Source organism: Numenius arquata, chromosome 2, assembly GCF_964106895.1.
Source record: "Numenius arquata chromosome 2, bNumArq3.hap1.1, whole genome shotgun sequence".
Taxonomy (NCBI): Eukaryota; Metazoa; Chordata; class Aves; order Charadriiformes; family Scolopacidae; genus Numenius; species Numenius arquata.
The window spans coordinates 13,408,589-13,431,469 of record NC_133577.1 but is presented as its reverse complement, the minus strand read 5'-3'; the positions used below and the strand labels follow the sequence as shown (position 1 = coordinate 13,431,469).

The 22,881-nt window shown below is 41.0% G+C and overlaps 1 protein-coding gene across 3 annotated transcripts in view; it reads left to right on the top strand.

The window, feature by feature from the left end:
• LOC141476810 (SAM and SH3 domain-containing protein 1-like) overlaps nt 1-22,881 on the top strand; it is a 560,858-nt gene that overhangs the window by 472,814 nt on the left and 65,163 nt on the right. The gene's annotated exons all lie outside the window — the stretch shown is intronic.

The window sequence follows — 22,881 nt, the reverse complement described above, 5'->3', positions numbered from 1 at the left end:
CATTTTTCAAATCTCTACCTATAAACTTGTGGACTCTCTTAAAAAGCTAACGTTCTTGAATTTTTTTTTCTGTGGGGTTTTCTGTTTTTGTAACTATTTCCCTTTATCATTTCATGACCACAGTCTTTTTTCACCCTCTAGCAGACTTGAAAACAGGAGTATAGTATTTTCTGATAAGATCACAGCAGGTTGCCAGGACATGAGGCCCAACAACTTCCTTCTTAAAAAAAAAAAAAAAAAAACACAAAAAAACCCACACACACAAAAAAACCCCAAAAAAACCCAAACACCTGAATTTAATCTTATACATACGACAGGGCCATTCTGTTTCTTACTGCTAATGCAATTCCCTCTGTTGATCTCTGTTACCTGAGGGACACCTTGAAAGTTATCAGCTTCATTTACTTGCAGGGAGAGACACCTTGTCAATCAGTAAAACCTAAAAATTTGGTGGCAACGTTAATGTAATCCTTTTCTATATGAACATATATTCTGTTGTGGCGATGCTTTAGGTAATGTAACACTTGTAACACAGAAATGCTGACCCCATAGCACATAGAATCTTGCATTATTCATACCCCAAACCTACCCAAAATGGTGGGTTTGGGGTATGAATACATACAAGATGAGCAGCTGTGTCTTGTCTCACCTCTTTAACTGGAGGGAAATGGCATGTTTCACTTAACAGCTAGTAGAAAAACCAAAGGAGGTTTGGAAAGCTAAAAGGGTGTCTTACCTAAATTGATCTTTCATTTGTCTGAAAAGTAGAATGAAATTGAGGCTTCTTGAGAACAAGTGTGATCATGAATATTGAATTTTAATAGCTCTTTTTATTAGAAGTGGCCTACTAGAAGTTTTTAAAAACCTATCGGCTGTCCATGTCTCTAGCTTTGGAGTTTAGTATCTGTAAGACACTAAGATGGGTGTGAAAAAATTCACCTTGCGTATCATACCAAGAAAATACTTGGCATCAATCACCCCTCTTATCCTGGTGGCACTAGCTGCTGTTGCTCATCTGAGGACTGGATAGGTGAGCAAGGCTTACAGGAGTTGGACCTGTTTCTTAACCTGGTTCATTACCTGCAGAACACGGTAAACCCTTTTGAGTAAGAAGTTACAAACCTGCAGAAAGGGGTTTCACACACACAAAAAGAAGTTTGTTGAAACATAAGCACGTCATTCTTTGTACTCCTTCTGTTACCAGCAGCTTCAGAGCGACTTGGATGTAGTTATGTTGAGTGTCAAGATATGTTCAAAATGGAGGATGTCATGGGCTATTACCATGTATTAGGCATTTATAGTGTTCTAATGGTTTGTATCTCTGGGTTTGAGCATAAGACTTTTATTTCCTCTGCTGTTACAGAGTTGCTAAGTGGGGGATGGAAGGTTTTGATTACCAACACTGGATTTGTCAGCTTCTTTCCTGGAGTGAATGTGGAATAAAATACCTGAAGAAGCTCTGTTGTTCCTGAATTAACACTTATCCCTCAGTGATCGTTCAGATAGTGCCTCTGTATTGCCTTGTTACAGGAGACTCAAAGCTATGGGAGGAGCCTCCTTCATTGTAATAACTCTCCTTCTGTGACACCATCTTTATTCTCAAGGCTGTTGTTCTTACCAGTCCCTATGATCTTCTCTTCCAACCCTTCCTTTCAGCTCAGCCTATGCCCTTCTGCCTTCCTTATTTCACTCTACCCATGTTTGTTTTCAAAGCTTCACAACCCTTTCTCTCTTCTGTACTCAAAGTAGAAGGGTCCTTGCGGCACCCTATCTCCATTCACTTGTCTCACATGATTTGTTTTCTCTTTTCCTTGAGTGCCTCCTTCACCATACTTTTCTTCCACCCTTCTGCATTCTTTATTCTTTCTCGTACTTCCCTCCGAGCTGAATGTTATCTCCTGTAGAGCAGGAGACTTGTGAAAGCAGCTTTGCTACTTCTGCAAATAGCAATAGAAAGAATGTAAAAGATCAGAAATCTGTGCAAAAACATACTGATGAGTTGAAGATGGTGCAAATGTAAAATGTCTCTTGAAACACAAAATAAATGAAAAGTTAAGCTGTTACATTTAGCTTCTTCTGGTTTTGGATTAGACATCATGGTAAGCAGTCTGCATCTCAGCCACACCAGATTAAGGTTGCAGTAGTGGCTCTGGGATAAAGTTGCTGGTTACTGCAAATGGATGAGTGGAAATTCGCTTTGTAGTTATGTGTGAAATGTATAAACTGGAAGCGAAACACTGTTATACCAAGATCTGAAATTTTTTTTGTTGTGGTTGAAGATGGGTTACCAAACGTATTCTTTTAAGTTTTCTGCTGCCTCAGTCTCTGTATTTTAGTACTGTTGTACTTGATGGAATTTACCTCAGCTTCATTTTATAATTTTGAGATATCACCTGGTACATCTTCTGCCTCAAGACAGATTCAGCTCTGCTTATCATTCCTGACAGGTGCTGATCTGACCTGTCCTTAAAATTGTCCCAGCATGTTAATTCCACTGTCTCCCTAGGCAAACTATTCTAGTGTGCATAGTCCTTACCACTGAGTGTTTTTATTAGTATCTTACAGACATCTCTCTCACATTTGCTGTCTTCCGTGGATACCAAAAATGTCCTTCTTTACAGGAACTTTTTTTATATTTATGAAGGACATTCTCCTTCTCCTTTTTTTTTTCCTCCCCTCAGGTTAAATAATGCTAACTTCCAGCAATACGTGTGGGGGTTTTTTTGGTGGGTTTTTTTTTTTTTTTTACACCACTCACAAATACTCCTGTTTCTTTTTCTGGACTCTGATCAATTTTCTACCTCTGTTTTTCAACAATGGTACCAAATACTGAGCACATGATTGCACCTGAGGTTTTAGCAGGACTGACTAGAGCAGAAGGGTTGGTAGCACACCATTATCTTGTTTGTATTTGTGGTTCTTTATGCAACAGCATGACACTAAGACTCGTGCTTAAATTATGATTCACGATAATCCCTACATCTTTTTCTGCCAAGCTGTTAGCTCTCCAGATGTTCCCCACCCTGGATCTCTTTGTCTGGGTAATTCTGGTTAAATGCATTGCCTTTCAATTCTCCATGTTGAATAGGATCTGATTTCCAAACATTAGGCCAGAATAACCTGCTTTTTGTCAGTTATTTCCCTAGCAGTGGTGGTGGATTGACATGTTTGTTTTTCTAGAATGAAGCCTTATATGAAAACAACCTTTGTCTGTGTAATGGATAATGACAGCACCTCCCAGCCCTTTGCTCCTTGGTAACAGAAGTAGACAACAGTCCCTCTTTGCACCTTTCTTGTTTGATCTATCAGCAGAGATCAAGCATGTATTTATCAATCTAATATGTATATGTGTGTATATATATAAAAAAATACATTTGGGTATATTTGTATAGATCACACTAGCTTTGGCAAAAATTAGGCAATCTTCTGGGGTGGCAGTTTTTAATTGAGCAGTCCCATTATGTGCTCCTGTAGTCGTCTTAATTGATGTAGGTGTGTTTTCAACTCCTCCTGAAAAGCACGTGCCACTGCGGATAACCGTAGGAAAGGGTCAGTGTGTAAGTAAGAGTGACAGTGAAGGGTCCAGAGAACCACCTGTATTTACATGTGACCTTGCGAAAAGGTGGGAGAGAAATTGATCTGTCTCAATACTGAGGTCACGCGCAAAATGTTAAATAGTTTATTCAATGTGAATTATATTTCACAGATTGATCTGGTATATACTTACTATGTAGAAAATTTTTGCCATCCTTTCAAGTGGAGTTACCAGTATTACGAAGTTGTTTTATTCATAATGCCTTCTTTACTCGCTATTTATTGATTTCTGTAGTGGAGCCTTCCATAAATTTAGTTATGAATTACTTGATCTTGAACCCTGAAGGCCTTGTTTTTTCTTTACTGTAGCAAGCAATAAACAAGAGGTCAACTCGGGCAGTAACATGACTGCCATCCAACCTTCCTTTCAGTAGAACTGAGATGGAAAAATAAGTGTTTATTGTTTTTTCTCATTTTTATGTAATATTAATACCTGCTACTTCATGTATTTTTAAATTTTCCTGAGATGTTCACAAATAGTTGCATTCTTCCTGTGCCTGATGACTTTGAAATCAAATAACAAACTATATTGCATAGATTTCCAATTATATACTTGCTTTGTGAAATGAAATTGTGTAACTTGTTTCCCATTGTCTGACATTCTATTGTTCTGTGGAATCGTATTTTAAATTCCTGATTTAGTTTTTGTTGTTTCAAAAACAGTATCCTGAACATGTCTTATGATGGGGCAAATTATTGGTTTTAATACAGGTGTTTGTCTGCCACTTTTTTATTTTATGATCTGGTTTTCATTAATATGAAATAGTACCCTATTCATAAATACTCCTGAAATTACTTTCATGTCATCGTGTCCCCCCTGCCTTTTCTGTGGAAAATACCATTCTTCATCAAAGATACTTAAAACCATATAGGAAGGGAGACTTCTGCAGTGCTTTTTTCGTTTGTCTGTAAAATATAATTTTAGAAGTGTAAGGGCATATAATGTAAAATAGCTTCTGTCCTTCACCAACATCAACGTCTCTTTGTGAAAACGCATTTTTTCAGGTAGTGAATTATTAGTGCCCTGAAGAGGACAGACTGTACCTAAAGTCCTGTGAGGAGTTACTTTCATTGTGCCATGGTATTACTGTGTATGCAGATTATTGTTATATATGGTTTGCATCTGTGCATTACACAAAGGTGGATGCTAAAATATTCTTTTTACAGATGGTTAAACAGAGGGATATAGAAGCTAAATAACTTGTTGGAGTATTTTGTTTTGATCTGGTGCCTATTGACAAGTACCGTCTCTTGACTGGGTGTGGATCAAGCCTGTGATGGGACAGTGACCAGATTTGACTAATGACAAATGATGCCTCTTCAGCGACACTGAGAAATAAAACAGCAAAGGGGTGTTTGGCATACAGGATGGGCTGCTGCTTCTGGCTTCCACATTTTCTTTACAGCTGGCTGTGAGCCATTTCTGGATTTTCATTTGCCAAGATAAATTTTCTCAAAATTACAAGAAAATAAATTAAGCTTTTAAGTCTTGAATGTAGCAATGTTCATTCTCTGAAGCTGATGAAAATTTCAGGATATTCTTTCACATCTATGTGAAAGGCTCTGCAAGTGAAGAAAGCAACAATCACCAAAGGAACATAAATTAGCATTTGAAGGAGTTGCAACAAAAGTTAAGGACATTCTGTTTAAGGGATGCTAGGTCAGAAGAAGGCAGGAGAAAGGATATTCCTAATGCTGTCCCTTTAAATAATCTAGAGAAGGTAATATTCTTGTGCAGTCAGGGGAGATTTTTCTGGAGGAGTGGAAGGCTCTCTGAAGTTGGTTGCCATTTCTCATTAACATGTGGGACACAGTTTAAGTCTCATTTGCATTGCTAGATTAGGACCTTATCTTAAGCAGTCAGCAAGGCAGTGCTGATAATATGAAAATATTTGCACATACTGTGAAATTGGCATATAGAAACAATTGCATTATGGCTACAGAGGGAATTTATGGAGGCCATAAATATGTTGGTTTAATTAGGGGCACAGTGCTAATGCTGGCACATTCTTCTCCAAGTCTGATTTCAGAGCGCAAATACTAAATGTTTTTTTTTTTCAAAACACAGGAAGTTTGAGGGAGAAAATTAAGTTGGGTAATTCAGTTGGGGTTTTTATGTGAGTTGTGGAAGTATAGTCACAGTCCATATAGTCTGCAGGGCTGTTTGTGTGTATGCAGCCAGAGTCGGAGCCAGAGTTGACACAGAGCAAATCGTGAATTGCGTAGATGAAAATTATAACAGTAAGATATGTTACCTCAACTTGGCACACATGCTTTTAATAAAGCAGGGCAAATTAAGAAGAATGATTTTTCAGGAAATTGGATTCTCATAAAAAAGCAGTTACACTCTTTTGTTCCCCCTCCATTTATTTTTTTTCAAAATGATTATTTACTGTAAAAATTAGGGACCTGACAATAGCCACGCAGTTACATACATAAGGTAGGGTGAACTGTTTAACCTACTCAACAAGCCTTTATCTGTTTGCTGGGGCATTTGCCAACTTTGCTTTCATAAAGGCTATTTGTAAAATAGCTCTTGTCTGACTGTGTTGTCTCTTTCTGCTTTCTTAGACCCCTAGAGATAGCTACCCCTGCCTTTAGTTATCAAGTCTAATTAAACAGGGAGAAACACCATATACACATCCCTATAAGAATATGGAGAGAGAGGTTTGTCTGGGACTGAGTGGGAGACAGTCACGGAGTGTTTTGTGGTTATTTTCTCAGATGATCATCTCGCTGATGGTTTTTGGTTTTCAAGGCTGCTTTTGGCAATGGGGTGGTTGTGGTAGCAGAGCCCTCTTTGGGCAGCCGGCTGTGCACCACGGTCTGAGTTGAGACTGCTTGCGTAGGTGGCCATCAGCTGCAAATGCAGGGCACTGAGGAAAGGAGATGCATGCTGTAATTCTAGTTATTTTTACCTCTGTGTGGCTTTTCTGAGGTGTTCAGGCAGCTTCACAAAAACTTTGACAAAGCGGTGAAGTACCATAGGTAAGAATTCTTGTTTCCAGACAAATATATTGAGATACAAAGAGTTTAAATAACTCCCTTGAGATATATAGAAAGTCAGTAGCAGAACCAGAAGAGGAACTGGGTGTTTTTAATGTCTAAATTTCTCTCTTACTGTTTTGAGAGTGCCATTCACAGAAGGTGAAAAGGGAAACACTTAAGTTTTTGTGCTGCGTTTGTGGCGGGTTTGGGGTTTTTTATTTGAGTTCCCACCCCAGAGAGGATGTGCTTTTTATCTTTGTAACAAACAATTCTCTATGTTGTCTTTGGGTATTGGAGGAGGCATGTGGTGAATGATTTTTGGCAATCTGAGGCAGAACAGGCACCAGTAATAGCTTTTTTTTTTTTTTTTTTTTTTTTTATATACCATGGCCTGGGTCGTTCTATTTCAGGCTCCTAAATCCTAGAGAGGCTTGTTCAGAGTGTACGCAGCCTGAGCACATGAAAATAATGAAGAGGAATTTTTTTTTTTCTTTGTAGGTTTGCTGGATGAACCTATCAAAGAGTCACTCGGGGCTGCAATGAGCTAGTTTATGGCAGGAGGAGCAGTAGGTGTGAGGAGCCTTGCTGCCCATTGGAAAACGCCAGCAGTCTCAGTAATGTCAAGTGTAATCTACAGGTCCATCAGCACTGCGCTGCTCATTTTTGTCTCAAGCTGGTTTTCCCCCCAAGGAGCACCATCTTCTGAAGTAGTCTCTTGTGTGTTTGGGCTTTGCGGCCATGTTCTCTTCTGACCATGACACAGTGCTCTTCCCAATTTTGCGTATGGAACTGCTGGCCCGGTCTTCAGCAGTATGAATGAGAGAGCTCAAAGCAGTGTGACAGACCTGAATGCAGTGGCTGTCCTGGTGGCAGGTGTAGACTGAAGGTTGAGTAGGTTTTGGGCTAGTTTTTTTCTTCCTGGGTATAGCAGTGCATTGTGCATTTCACGATCACCATATAAATCACTTCTCTAAGTGTGGAGCTGTGGAAAAATCCCTTGGGAGCAGGTCCGACAGAGACTAGGACAGTGTATGTTAAAAATGGCTTTAAAAAGCAAATATTTCACTTGAGGCAGTACAAAGTGCAAAATATGCAAAGACGACACCGGAGGATACTTTTTTTCCTCTTTCAAGACTTTTATTTCCCCTTTTCCTGGTGTGGAGGACATAAAAATTTATGGCTTGCAGTATGCCCAGAATTAGAGAGATGGGAGAAGCAGTTGGAAAGAGAGAAATGGGCTCAAATTAGCCTTGTGTGCCAGCCTCTAAAAATGCAGTAGTCTTCTTTCTGTAACTTCTCCTATTTTGAATAGACTTCTAACCAAAACAGTTTCATTACTTTCATGCTTGTTGAAAATAATGATTGCAAGCACATTTGCAGCTACCAAGAAGCTGATGTTCAAGATATTAAAGCAAACAGATCATTCGTTTTTCATTCTGACCAGCTAACATTTTTATTTTTTTTTCAGTAAACTGCAAAATGTCTTTTTGTCCTCTAACACTGAGACTTGAAGTGATAGAAAGGGACGGTATAAAAGACGAGCATTTGCCTGTGCTAGAGAAGCCAAGGACGTGCAAAGAAAACAGATTAATTTAGTAGCGAATAGGCAAAGGCCACAAAGAACGGTTTTTACAGCAGATATCTTGCATAGCCAGCAAAGAGACTGGAGTGGGAGTGATCTACTGAGATAACCTCGCATTTTAGTACCTAAACAACAGTAGCAGCATTTTGAATCTTTGCAGGCACTTCAAGGCCCTGTCGAGGGGGGCAGCTGGGGAGGAGCTGTGAGAAGCCATTCCGTCCACGCCTTCTGGAACGTGCGACGTTGCAGTGTTAGAAGTTGTTTCTTAATTAGATCTGAGGGGTGCTGAAGGGGTGAGCAAACAAAACTGTTAATATAAAAGGCTAATAATTGAGTTTATGTAATTAAGGATGTCTAATTTGAGCTGACAGCTGGGAGGCAATTTAGTTACTGTTTAAAAAGTGTAAAGATAAGGATCATGTCAAATTAATGCTCTCACCTTATTTAAGCTTAAATGTTGGCATTTTAAAGTTCTGCTGAGCTGTATGTGATTTGAAAACATCCTTCATTTCAGTATATACATTTTCCATGCATTTTTTACAGGGAACTAGAGTTGGGTACTTGTCAAGGACAGGGAAACACAAGGAGGAGATTAAATCAGTTATGAATCCAAGTATAACTTATCTGGTCTAGTGTCATCATATACTTCAGAAAAAGTTAACAGCAAACAGTTGTATTGATTTTCAGGGCTTTTTTTTTTCTTCAAATGAGAAATGAATCTGGTTTTGGCAGTGCATTTTTGGCAAGATTTGGACCTTCTTTTCAGAAGTGCAGAGTACCAGTAGGTCTCTGATGTCTAAGGAATTATGTCGCATCTGCCTTTGCAATTTAGCAGTCCTAGGAGCCCTCTCAGAATTTCAGTGTGTGAGGAGTGTTGGTGTGAGGTGTTAGGTGTGAGGATTTGCATGCATTTATGAGGAATCGTGAATAATGAAACTGGCATCAGGTAATCTCCCTGACATTGCTTCAGCCTCCACTCTTTCCTAGCACTGACGAATTTTCACTCTCTTGTCTTCTTTTCTCATGTGATCTGTTGAAGCAGCCTCTGGATATGCTTGGACAGTGAGTGATTTAGTCTTTTTCCACATTTAAAAAGATCTGTCTGTTTTCTAAGGGCTTGATAGTTGCAAAGAAACTGCAGCTTTTATGCATGGTAAAACATGAAAGCTGCAATTTCTACAGGAACTATAATTCCTTTCTATGAAAAATGAAGGTATCCTGTATTATTTACTAATTCCTCTTACTGCTTTTAACCTGTCCTGTGGAATCAGGATTTATCTAGTAAAGCATGCAAAAACATGCCAAAGTTTATACGTGAACACTGTTGCCAGGCATGTGCTTAAATACTTTGTTGTCCTAACCCTTCAATTTCTCTGAAAGATTATATTAAAATATATATACTTAAGAATGACCATAGATTAAGCTAGATGAAGAGGAGACTAGAAGGACAGGGAAGATAACTCAGTGCTGATGAACTGCACTGTGTGTCTCTTTCTGGTTTATAAGCTGGTGGAAATACATAAAACAATAGTTTCTTTATAGAAGTAAGTAGCACCCTGAGCACATTGCAATACACTTGATCTAATTCATATAGTGGGACCTGTTGGTATCTGTGAAAGCCTAGTGTAGCATAGCAGAGACTGTTCTGTAGTTTCAGCTACATTTGCTAATGTACTGTTTTTATTTCACTTGTTTTTTACAAAATCTTGTGTAGTTGAAAACCCATTCTCTATCCATTGGCATACACTTATTCACAGAGTTAACATAACCTTGAATAAGAGACAAAAAATATTATTGAGGAGCATTTTGTGTTAGAACTGGATCTGAAACAAGAAAAGCTTTTAAAGAAATGCTTTATGCACTGATGAGTGCCTCAAGCTGTTGTAACTAAACCCTGTCAGGGCCGTAACCTGGAAAAATATCGAAGATACTAGGAGGAGTCTGAGCAGGAAAAAATTAAGCTTTCAGTCAAGACATTTTGTTGCTGTCGTGATTAGAGCAGACTTGTTTCCAGGAAGCCAGGACAGCTTTCCCTTCTGAAGGCAGTTGAGCAGAGGAATTTGTACCATGGACACTCCCATTAACAGTGGCAGCACCTGCCCAAACAAGCAGGTCTTGGCTGCAAAAGCCCAGGCATTTAGAAACTCTTGCAGGTGTTTGTACAGCTTAAATTTTACTTCGCTCAAATTTTCCTTACCACAGTAAATTAATTTAGTTGGAGGGCCTACCAGCAAACTGAGTCATAACGCTTACACAAAGGCATTTGCAATGACGGGGTGTTTGGTCATTTGTTCGCCGGGTTTTGCATGTGTAATTTATATTTGCTGGAGGGAAGAGGAGACAAGACCCAGCACGCTGCCTTCCTGCAGCAGAACCCTTTGCTTGTTGCAGGCAGGCAGCTTGCGGGGCGCTTGCTCCGTGGGCTTGCCAGCAATGAATGACAAAGCAGCACTGAAAGCGCTTGGCAGCGAATTATTAACTGAAATTATTTGACTTCAATAGATTTTTTATTTTTTTTTTTCCCCCAGTCTAAAGCTTTTGACTGCCATTTGGTTTAGATTGAAATTGAGAGTTGTTATCACTCATAGCAATACTTCAGTGTCGTTAAGAGGCACCAGGGTCTCTGGACTTCTAGGTCTGATTTATGAGATGTTTGTGAGTTTTGTTTCTTTTGTACCTTTCCTACTGCCTTTCTCTTTGAGGGTTCTGTGCAATTGGTTGGGGTTTTTTTGATAATTCTTTGTTACAGATATTTTATCTGTCTGCAGGTTGAGGTGTGGCTTAACACATCTTACCTTGAGGATTGCAGTGTACAGTCTGCTTTGCTCTTTCTCTTACGACATGTGTGTCCCACCTATCAACATTTTCTGTAACTTCTTGTCTTGTTATTTCATGACCCATAATATTTCATTTATTCCCTGGGGTTTTGGTAGGTTGGTTTTGGTCTGCTTCCCTTCAATGTAGACATCTGTTTAGAAGATGATTGGGAAGGCTTAGTTAATATGAAGGAGTCATGATGAAGTCCCAATTTTCTGCAGCAACATGGTAAAAGATGGCCTTTATATTGTCCTTAAATTGCAGAATGACAGAATGATATGGGGTTGGAAGGGACCTCTGGAGATCATCTAGTCCAACCCCCCTGCCAAAGCAGGTCCACCTAGAGCAGGTTGCACAGGAACGTGTCCAGGTGGGTTTTGAATGTCTCCAGAGACGGAGACTCCACCACCTCTCTGGGCAGCCTGTTCCAGTGCTCTGCCACCATCAAAGTGAAGAAGTTTCTCCTCATGTTTAGATGGAACTTCCTGTGTTCAAGTTTGTGCCTGTTACCTCTTGTCTTGTCGCTGGGCACCACTGAAAAAAAACTGGCCACAGATCAGCTGGGCTTACATGCTTGCTCTAGCTGGTCTCCAGGCCTACAAAGGCATTTCTTGCATTTACAGTTGTAAGTGACCTCCTTCCAATTACTTAGCTTTACAAGTCTGCTAAGGCATGGGGAGGGCTGAACCTCCTCTGCAGCAGTACAGATGAGGCATACCCACTTAATTTGCTAGTTTTACCTAGTTTGTCATGGCATCCCTGTAACTTATGGCCAACTCTTATGCCGCTGCATGACCTGCATAAGCGCACTGTTCAGTGATGTTAGCAAAGGGGCTGGGTTTTGAATGGACCTCCAAACACAAATAGTGGTTGCTAAGGGCTCTGTTTCACTTCATATATGTTTGGAAGACAAGTTATAAAAATTCAAAGCAATGCATGCCAGCATTTTTAATGCCATAATTTTGATTAACTGTGACTGCAATACTCCTTTAGTAATAAAATATGGAACTGGGTGGGTAGGTTGAATAAGAAGGTGCACGAGGGAGCGCAAGGCTGTACAGGCTTTGCTGGAATGAAGAATATGTGCTACTTGTACACCCTGCGTCACTGAAAACCTGCGGGTGGCTCTTGGAGTGCAAGTCTGCTCTGCACTCGTGCTTCATTTGTTTCTGCATTGCCAATTCTGTGTGTCCTTCAAGTCAAGTGTGACCCACGGTCTGGTGGAGAGAAAGGCTGAAGTTGCAAGTGGAACTTGGGAAGAAGGTCATTGTAGTTGCCGCTTCAGGAATAAAATGGTCTAAGGAGCTGAATTGTAGGTATGTAGTCTAACTGCATGGGGAGAAAATCTTACATGAGAGAAACATTTGTTAGGCTTTACTGGAGGACTCAATTCTCTGGTGAATAGTTGTGGATGGTGACTGCGGGTGATTTGCTTGGAGCAGCGGTGGCAGCTTTGTTTGCAGACTCCTCAGGTCTGAGTTTTCTGTGATTACTGAAGGACGGCTGTTTGCTGAGGTTCAGATGCTTTCTCTGTAAGCAGCATGTAATAGTGTCATAATTATTTTTTCACTGCAGACATTCTTGTTACAAGGTTTGTTCATCCTTCAGCAATTGGCCTTCTGTTTGGAAAAGACCCTGACTCAGTCCGTGATGGGATAACCGCATGTTGTGTAAAAACACAACGAGGCAAAGCAAAATTGTATATCACCATCCTGTGCTAGCTTGAAAGCGGTGTGATGTCCCTGGGCTGGCGAGAGCAGGAGCCCCAGGGACCACACAAGCCTGATCTCACCAGGAGGCTGCTGTTTCCCTGGAGGGAGGATTCTGGTCCCCCCTGTCTTCTCCTGGGGAAGATCTCTGAGCCTCCTGCTTTGAACAAAGGAAAGGATGAGCATTTTACAGCTATTTGACAGATCCTCAAAACTCATATTTGTTGCCCTTTAAATTTAAGAATCACTGAAACCTGTATTAACCACTTTTCTGCTGTCTGGCTGGTGTGCCAGGGCAAAGCCCATCTTCTAGCCCAAGAGCTGGTTAAGTGGCAGGAGCCCACTTGTGCCTTTTCAGCAGAACAGCTGAGCTTTGCAAGAAGTGGCTGGAGCTCTGCAGCTGGGCTGGAGCCCGGCCCAACAGTGGGAGCTTTTAATGGTGTGATTCAGGCCTTTAATTTAACCCCTTACCAGCAGTTGTGCCGATTAGTGTCAGAGCTGTCAGATGGCACTGTCATGCCATTACCCGTCAAAGCAAAACTTGCTGCAGCAGTAATCCCGTACAGCATGGCTTCCATTTAATGCACCACCACGTGGGGCCATTACTGTTAACTACTCCATCTACAGCATAAGAGTTTCTAGTCCAGTCTTACTTTAAATATAAAAAGAAAATGAAGAATATTTCTATCAATAGTTGTGCAGATACAGATTTCTATCACGAAGGTATAGAAGGCAATAATTACTTCTTAATGTTGTCAAACAATGATGTTGTGTATCTTCTTTGTAAATACACAGAATTGTGCCAAATGGTACAAAGGCTTTCAGTAACAATTTTTCCCTCTCATGGAAACAATCTTTCATGCTGTCTTTGCGCCTAACACAATGCATCAGAGTTGATTTGAAATTCAGTTTGATAATAATCATCATGTGATGGCCAGTGATGAAGACTTAAATAAGTAAGAATCTTGCCCAAAGCTTCCATCAAATACAGGCTTCAATTTCAAAACTAAAGAGAGAACGGCTAATTTAAATCTCTCTTTATCAAAGGTAGTTTTTATAACAGGGAGGATGTATAAATACAGACTAGCAATTTGTGGGGTAATCCTTTGTTGCATTAACATGGTTAATTTGGTTTCAGTTTTCTTGTTCAAGAAATTAATTTCTCCCTCACTTTCTAGGAGACTTTGAAGTTAGCATCCAACTATCCACCTCTGTCTCTCTTCTCTCACCCCCTCACATTCCTGGAGTGCGTTTATGCAGGTTGAGAGCGAGCAGTTCAGTGCCTAGCTCTAGGGAATGAATTCATATTATCCATCTTAATTTTCAGGTGTTCAGTTTCACATACCTACATAGTAAACAAAACCAGTTAGATTCCAAGTTAAACATTGATTCTGCTTTTTAAATCATTATAAAAAGTCAGATTTAAAAAAAAAAAAAATAAAAACTTTTCCCAATATGACCAGGTTTTTTCCTGCTTCAAGTGTGCCTTCTTAAAGAGGATCCTGCTTCTTCAGAATACAGCTTCTTCAGCCACAGCGGCTGAAATGGGGGTCAGACCCCACCAGTCCTTCTTGTTTTTAAGTCATGAAATCAGCATATCTCATGTTGTTATAGCTCACCGACTGGGGTCTTCTCATGAAATAACGAACATAGGAGTCACTAAGGAGGAACTAAACTGGATTTAAAACATTAAACCAAAAGTGCAAATCAGCAGAAAAGGCCTACCAAGTCTGAAACACTGCGAATGGATGGGTTGAAAGCTAGGGCTGCGAGGCTTTCTGCCGATGAAGATCTGAGTTCAGGATGTCTGCATTTTTGAGCTTGCAGCTGTTGATGTTTTTAACCTCTGAAAGAGGAAAAAAAGAGGTACAGTTTTACTGTCAGTTGGAAAGCAAGAATCCCTTTTGCCCAAATGTTTAAAGTTTTGGCATAATTCTCTTTGCGTGAAAGGATGCAACAGGAGTCTGTTTGAGTTGCTTCATGGAAAGATGAGAAAACCACTAAATGTGCATGTGGGCACAGCTTCATAAGACTACTTGCCAGGGATGTGGGGTAATTTGGGTCAGGTCCTGGCTCAGCTCAGCTCTCTGTTACATGGTTCTGTCCCCCCTCTCTCCTGCTTTTTACTGAATTCTTTCACTTCTCTAAAAATTTAAAAGAAAAATTAATTTTCTGAGCAGTAGCACTAAAACTTTCAGAAATTCTGTGCTCCTAGCACAGAGAAAGTCTTAAATCTGATAGATTTTCTTGACTTAGATAAAGGCTTCAGCCTGTTCTGAAAGGTTCGGTTTCATGTTTAAAAGAAAACACAGAGTAGGTCTAAGTGTCTCTATACATACAGACTTTTTAAAATTGGAAACTTGGATATAGGTGCAGATATTCCCAAAGGCTCATGAAGCCAAGAGGAGGTTGCGAGCTCTGAAGAGCATGGCCTGATAGCAGCAACAGGCAGCCCAAAAGGCAGCAGTTGCATAAACAAGGGTGGTGCCAGGTTTCTCATTAATTGGTGCTTTTCTTCCACTGCCCACGATGCTGTCGAGTTCTGAATTTTGGTTTTGCTGACCACAGCTAAAGTATCCAACAGAAAGAGTCAGATCTCTTTCTGCATTTGGGTTTCGTTTTGAGTCTCTGAATGTGAGGTGTCTCAAGTAAAAGAAATGGAAAGGACTGTCTAATTTCACACCAATCTGTGCATTACAGTGACTGTAATGATGGAAGTTTCAGATACAAAATGCATTGCGGGTTATCAGGTTGATATAAATCGGGAAACAAAAATTTAAAAGTCAGGGGAAAGTTTTAAACTAAAATATCCTTTGTTTTGCACTAGATAACTTTTGTAACTTTTTTTTATCTGTCTCCTTTTTTAACAAAGTAAAAAAAAATCACTGCTTCCACAGAATTAAATTAATGCAAAGTATTTTTATTTTTTTCCCTGAAATGAGGGACTTCATTGCTGGTACCACATGCATTTGTGGTAATACAAAAAAATTCCTCTGCGGATTTCTTACTGAGTAGTGCTTTGTTCTGATTTACCTACCCCTGAATTTCACCAGGGTTTTTAAGGCCTTAGTAACTCAAAGTCAACTGTAGTTTGTGTTTTCTGCTACAGATCTTCTGAATAATTCATTGGTAACTTATTGTTTGGCACAACATGAAGTGAAAGTGATGTGGAGTTTCTAAATGTTAGCTAGCACAATAAATGATGATGTGAAAGGGAGTATATTTGCAAAAATTCATCAGTATTACAGTAGCAACCCATTTCACAAGAATCCCTGGGCCTTGAGTGTATTGATTGATTCAGCACGAAAGCTTCTATTCATTTGCAGTATAGATCATCTGAAATTTCATGTGCGGGAGGCAGGGGTATTGGTATGTAGGTGAACAAATACAGTATCAATATAAATGCAACATACAGTGGACCCGTGTTGTTACCCTGTGTTTCCATGGTATGTCGGTTCGAAAGGATTTATAGCATGGCCGTAGAAGTTTCCTGGAGGCATTGGTTTCTGCCTGGGCTTCCCCTTCTCTTCCCTTGCCAGTTTTTAAAAAGAAAATACCTCTTTTGTTGTTTTTGAAAGCATTGAAGAGAAATTGAGAAAATGGCAAATAAGCTTAATACAAAAGTAGTGCAGCTTTGTGTATGTGAAAATGAAAAATTGGTAAGATCTGAAAAGTGTTTCACAGAGGGAAACGGAGAACATCACTGACCCTGAGGAATGAGTATCCTGGATTTGAAAAGCACGTAAAACAAGATCAAGACTGTTGATATTCAGAAAGAAGTTTGGCATATTCTGCCATGGCTTTCAAGGCGGTGAGCTGCTTATGATTATTTTCATCTTATCGGTGATATTGTGAGTGCTTCGCTTCAAAACCACTCTAAATTCCTGGCCCTGTGGTTACAGGAAAGCACGGTGCAGGGTGGGAGGGAGGACAAGTTGTTCACAGAGGTGCTGCCTTCCTAATTGTTTGAGGCCGAGGTACCCGCATGCTGCCATAGCCATCCTCGCTGGAGGGCCAGCAGCTGGGCAAGGAGTCTGTTCTTGGCTGACCAGACTGTTCCTACCCAGAAGAACACTGTAACAAACTGTTGTTTGTTTGTTTGTTCATTTATTTTCTCCTTTCCTTGTGTCACTTTCCCACAGGCCAAAATCTTCTCCCTGGGGGAAGTGGCGACTGGTCCCTTGGCCCCTTTTCAGCTCCTGCACAAGAAGGGCCCCTTGCTTTGGGCAGTGGCCAGTTGGGCTTTGCCTCACACCTCCCTCCCCGCGTCACGTCCTGAGCCCTCTCTGGCCTCACATTTAACCATTCTTGATGTGGCTTGTTTGGGTTTTTTCATCCCTCTGAAACATTACAGCTCTTCCCAATGCCACAAACACCCTCACTACCTTGAAGTCCTTCCCGGAAACCCGCATCTTCGCTGTCTTGTCCATCATTGCTTCTCCTCACAAAAGTTATTTTTGGCCTTACCTGTACAGTAAAAGTTAATGCTGACCCACCTGAGGAGTTTTAAGCAAACGTAGCAGGTCTTACTCGTCCTGTTTATACCAGCAAGAGCTCTGGTATAGATGCAGTTATGCCAGCACACGAGCACTTCAGTATTTTACCATTTGGGTAATGGGTGTAAAATACATCAATCAAAGACCTGCTGTGTCCCAATCACATATATATGCCTTTATATTAATATAGTTTTTAGCACAGAGACAGCTACCATAGTTCTGGGCATGCTGCCTTTCTTCAGGAGAATTGATCATAAGGTGTTCGATTTCCCTGCTGCAGAACGCTGTGTTCCCGTATCGACTTTCCTTTCTCTGAAGCCCGTTGCTGTTGGTTTTTTGTCTGTGCCGTAATTTCACTGGATTCAGCCTGTGTTTTTCACAAGTGGATTTATGAGTTAGCACTGCCTGGCTTTTCATTGTTACAGGGCTTTACAAAAGCTGCAGTTTCTTTGTAATTGCTAATGAATTATGTTTTTTAAAATCATTGTGGAATGTTTTCTGACCTCTGTGGCTTCCAGCCTTAGTGTTGAATGCAATGTATTTGAGATGGACAAAAAAACCCCTTCTGTTTTTATTGTTGGCAGAGGGGAGAGTGTCAAACGCTTCCCCCTGTGACGTGTTATGTTCAATAGATTCCAGCATTTGTGTCAAGCTGAGAGGCATGGTTTTTCTTCCTTACCTAATACTAAAAGCAGACGTGTGAGTGCTATAGCAGCGTGTTCTCTCTGAAGCTGCGTTTCATCAGTAGGTAAGCTAAGTGTTCACCTGTGTCTGCGCTGCTGTACGAGGCGCTGAGACACTTGGACTGTTACTTCATGTGTAGAAGTATTTATTGTTTTGAAATCCCATTTTTTAACCATTCTTCCTACATAGCTCAGTTCCTTGGTCCAGAGCTTTGCTGCTGCTGTAGGATGTTATCAATTAGCATGCATCAGCTCTGGCTCTAATGTGCAAGAGTAACGGAGGAGAAAGCCTTCACTCTTCCTTGAAACAGCTATGGGGATGGTCCAGAGATTGCGATTTGAGACTCAAAGTGGGTCTCCTACTAATCTGTACCGCTGGAAACTCACCGAGATGACTGATTCCCTCAAACACTTGCAGAGGTGGTTGCCACAGGGATAGGTCTTTTTTTATTTCTTTATTCTGAGCTGTGACCCATAGCCAGTGACTTGGCAGCCAGGCAATTCCTGTTACACACCTGAGTACCTGTGCTGTCTCTGCACAGGGGCTTCCCTTCACCTTCTCCAGAAGCTTTGCAGAGGCTGAAATATGGTATGTCGTGAAGGACTCCAGGCAGAACAATTGGTTTCAAAGTAAAACAAACTCTTGGAGACCTTTGGTGCTCTGGCTATCTTTCAGATGTAGCTTTGTTTAATGAGTTCAAAAGCTAGACTAGAACATGCAGTGGATGTTCAGAGTGAACAGGGAGAATGTCTGGGGGAAGAGACTGGTAGAATTTTCTCACAGAAGTTTTCTGCTGTGTGTGCTTTATTTACACCTGCTGAAATGGTTTCATCAAATAATTTATGAATATATGAGCCTTTTAGCCATGTCCTTTTCCACTAGTTACGTCACTGAATTTTCCCAGCGCTTATCTGGATCTCACTTTCTTTGTACAGTTACTCTCTGCTCAGTGAGAATAAGTCTGTCTTGGGATCTGCAGAGAAGTGTTTAAATTTATGATTCAAGTGGATACAGTTCCTGTGGCAGAAACTCTGAAGAGGTTCATGAATTTCTAATTAGAAGGGATTCATTCAATGAATGTAATTTCCTAAACTAAGTTGTGGTGTGGAGCATAGATGAAGCTTAATGCTTAGGTAATTAAAATATGCGCATTCCCCCTAGAATATGTGAGCCTTACTCTGGAAAGCCATGTTTCCTTTTGGATGCTCTTCTCTACTGTGCATGTGTATTTCAGGAGCAGAACAGCAAAGCCTTCAAGGTGGAGATGTCCCTTATCTGTTACGTTACATAGAGAACAACTGAACTGAAGTTATCACAGGAGGAAAAGTCCCTCGTGAATTCAAAACCTGCCATTCCAGTCAGGAAATGGGTTTTCAGCTTCTTCCCTCTCTATTTTGTACTTTGTACTTTCTTCCTGTGTGCATTTTTCAGGCTTAGCTCATAGATGATTGTAAAACTGTTTTCAAGATTTTTACAAGGAAGGTAGTATATAAAACCAAAATCACAACATTTAGAAGCCTGCAGTAATTTGAAAAGAAAACATATCCAAATGATCACACAAATCACACAGTGTACAAAGCAAGCAGAAAAGCTACCCATGAAGGAAGCTTCTTTCTTGAGCTTTGAGATGAACAACTTAAGGCTTGAAGCATAAGCCACAAATCCTGCTTGTTAACTTACAACACGCATTTTCTTTCAAAATTAGAGATCTGTAAAAAGCACTTCGCCGATTCACACTCCTGCACCAGAGCTCCCAAGACTTATCAGTTCGACTCCGCGGTCGCTTCCTGCAGCGCCTGCAGTGCAGAAGGCTTGGTGATACCGGGCAGTACCTGGGCAGCACGATGCCTGCAGACCTTCCCTTCCTCTAGCTGCTGGATCACAGCTTCAGCCAAGACCTCAGGACATTGCCCTGCGGCTGTCCTCTTGATGGCATTGGCTTTGGGTGAAGGAGGAGACAAGAGAGAAATAGGGCTGCTAAGAATATGGCTTTAAAGCTGGGAGAGCAAAATGCTTCTGAGAGTTGAGATTGTTCTAAATCGGCCGTAGGTGACTTGATGAAGGAATCTCTAGTTTAAATTCAGTGGGCTTCACTCTACAGGATATTAGGATTACTGATTTTCAACATCTCCCTCTGGCTTTTTTTTTTTTTTTTTTTTTTTTTTTCTCCAGTATTTGAGATTCTGTGCTGTGCTAACCTTGGACCTCAAGGGGAGCTGGACAAGCCACTGCTAAGCCACGGAACACTCTTATGTGTTCCCTGGGGATTGGATACAATATTAATAGCTCCATTTCTCCAGAATCTTCAGATCTTAGTTGCTGTGATTAAACAGTGTATTCATCGACAGTGTCTGGGTACAGGATGAGTGACTTAGGCAGGGCCCCTTAAATCCGAAAACCATGCAAGTAAATCAGATGCTTTTGGGAGACACTGGGTTTAACCACATAGCTTAAGGAATCTGCACTCGATGCACTTCTGAGATCACTGGGTTTCTTGCACCAGCATCGCACAGTGTGTAGGTGTTGTGAATGTCTGGTACACCTCAGAGAAGCTTTATGGGCACACGTGGAGGGCAGTTATCTGGGGCAGCAGACTGCTAGGACAAAAAATACCTATCGCTGTGATGCTTCCTTTGTCAAGACCAGAGTCCTGGAAATGCCTCCGGGTATCCCTTCTCTCTAGGGAAGGGATGTCTGTTACTGCAGCCACTGTTTCTATAAACCCAGGCTCTCCTCTGTTTCATTTTTAAGGTTTGGTTCAGAAGGGTGAAAGGCATACTTTCATGAAAGTAATCTTCAAAAATATTTTTTGAAAAGATGTTATAGCGTGCTTGAGAGCATGCCAGCGGTACAACATTTGCTCAGCCTTCTAGAATTAGCCCTTGATATAAAAAAGACCCTGATCCTGCTGCAGTAAAGTCAACACGACCTGTGGATTTTAATGTGAGGTTTAACATGAGGTTTAATGGATTTTAACCTAAATAAATAGAATTGCTCAAAGCTGATAAAAGTTCTGTGATACAGATCTATGCCAGAAGTTCAGTTGAGAGTAGTATTTTCCTAAGTATTTTCCTTTGGTTTCTTGTCTAAATAACAATAGGAAAAATATCATTCTGCTGGAAAGCCAGTTATGAATATTAATCACAATAGTACGGGACTATCAGGTGTTTTGCATTCCAGCATTGCAAAGTAGAGCTTTACAAAAGGGAGAGGAGGGTTGTCCTTGCTTCTGTCCTCCACCGTCATCTTGATCCTATAAAACTGTTTCTGTTCTAACAGGGTGGGCTCGACAGTAAATGAGAAAAAAGAAAGCAAATACAGTCAGCTTTTTTAGGGTTCTGTTACAGGTGATAGAGCTGACGATTCAGCTGAATAGTTTTTGGCTGAAAATAGTAACTTTCCATCTAATTGCAATCCCAGGCTACGACTTCAGGAGCAACTGCTGAAGCAAAAGACTTCTATAAAGCCTTGGGAGCCCAGATAGCATCTTGTAAATGGCAGTTTACAAAACCTAGCATATTTTTTTAAAAACCTTTTGCAGCAAGCAGCGTTTTAAGGCGACAGATAAATCATCAGGAAGTTGGGATATAAAGGCGTGTTGGGGACACAGTGGATTCTCCTGACTGGCATACTGAAGCTTTAAGATGGGATAGCTGATAAAATGCTGCTTTTATCATCTGTGCAGCAGTGTGTGGACCAACGAGGCGCTCATGAATGGGAAGCATTTGGACCATGGGGCTTGTCTTACCTTCCCTCCTTGCGGACTGCTAGGTGGGGGTGGGAGAGTGCCCGAGGAGGATTCGCAGCGATGTGCCTGCGGACTTTTCCAGATGCAAAACTTAGTCACATTCCATTTTGACAGAGCTAATGGAGAAATAGAGGGATGCCTGGTGCCAAATAGCTAATTTCACTTCCCTGATCTGTTAGCATCTGTGGAATTTCCCTGGGCTCGGTCCAGCTTCTGCTTGACTAGAGGAGTCCTGTTGGATCTGTCAGTAAGTGAACGTGGTCGCCTTTTCATGCAGACTTCCACTCAAGGACTTCATTTCCCTTTTTATGCTGTAAAATCAGCAAACCCAGATCCGCAGACCACGCATGGTCAGGCAAAATCCCCCAGTTGGGCAATGACCCCGTGTCAGCCCTGTTTACTAGCAAGCACATGGCCGTGAGCCGTCCTGTGCCCTCCCGGCTGCCGTGGCCAGCAGTGCAAGCGAGCTCAGTCGAGTGGAGGCAGGGTAGGCTCCTCTCTACTCTAGTTCTTGCAGACTTTCTGGGCAGGCTAATGCAACACCACTTCATGGCACTCAGTGGTAATTTCCTGTTTAGTATTAAAAGGCTGCATTTCCAGAAAATTGTGTCTGGTTTTCTTTTTTTTTTTGTATTAAATCTTAAGAACATTTTGTCGCCCCGTATGTAAACAAAGGGCATAGGAAGCACAATTTCACAGAGATAAGAGACTTACATGTAGGCTGAGGAATGCGTGAACAAAAAGACCTCCAGTATTGAGAAATGAATCCGTGTCCTTTTTTTATTTTTTTGGAGTGTGTATACTACTGTGGTTGCTTACCTAGCTATGATGGCCTTTCGGTTACAGTACTCACTTTGCAATAACTTCACTAGGGGTAGGACTGGCTGAGAATAAAATAGCCATAATTTGGTTCCCCCATGGTTTCACACGCAGATCAACCTGCAAAGTGTTGTTCTCAATACTGACAACTATAATTTCTTCCTCCATTCTAATTGGAGTTTTCCCACTGACTTCAGCTAGACTTGTTGTTAATAGTATATGCCTTTTAAGCAGCTGGCTTGTAATCTTAAATTAGATACCACCAGTGGGACTTGCCTCATCTAACTGGAGGCAGCTGAAACCCGTTGGGTGAGTTGTTCTGTAAGAGTTCCCTCTTCTCTCCATTGATTGCAAAGGGAGCCTGGATGACGGAGTCCTGGGGTAGATGGTTGTATCCTAGATGTTTGAACCCAGGTGATTTGAACTCTGCCCTGTTGACAAATT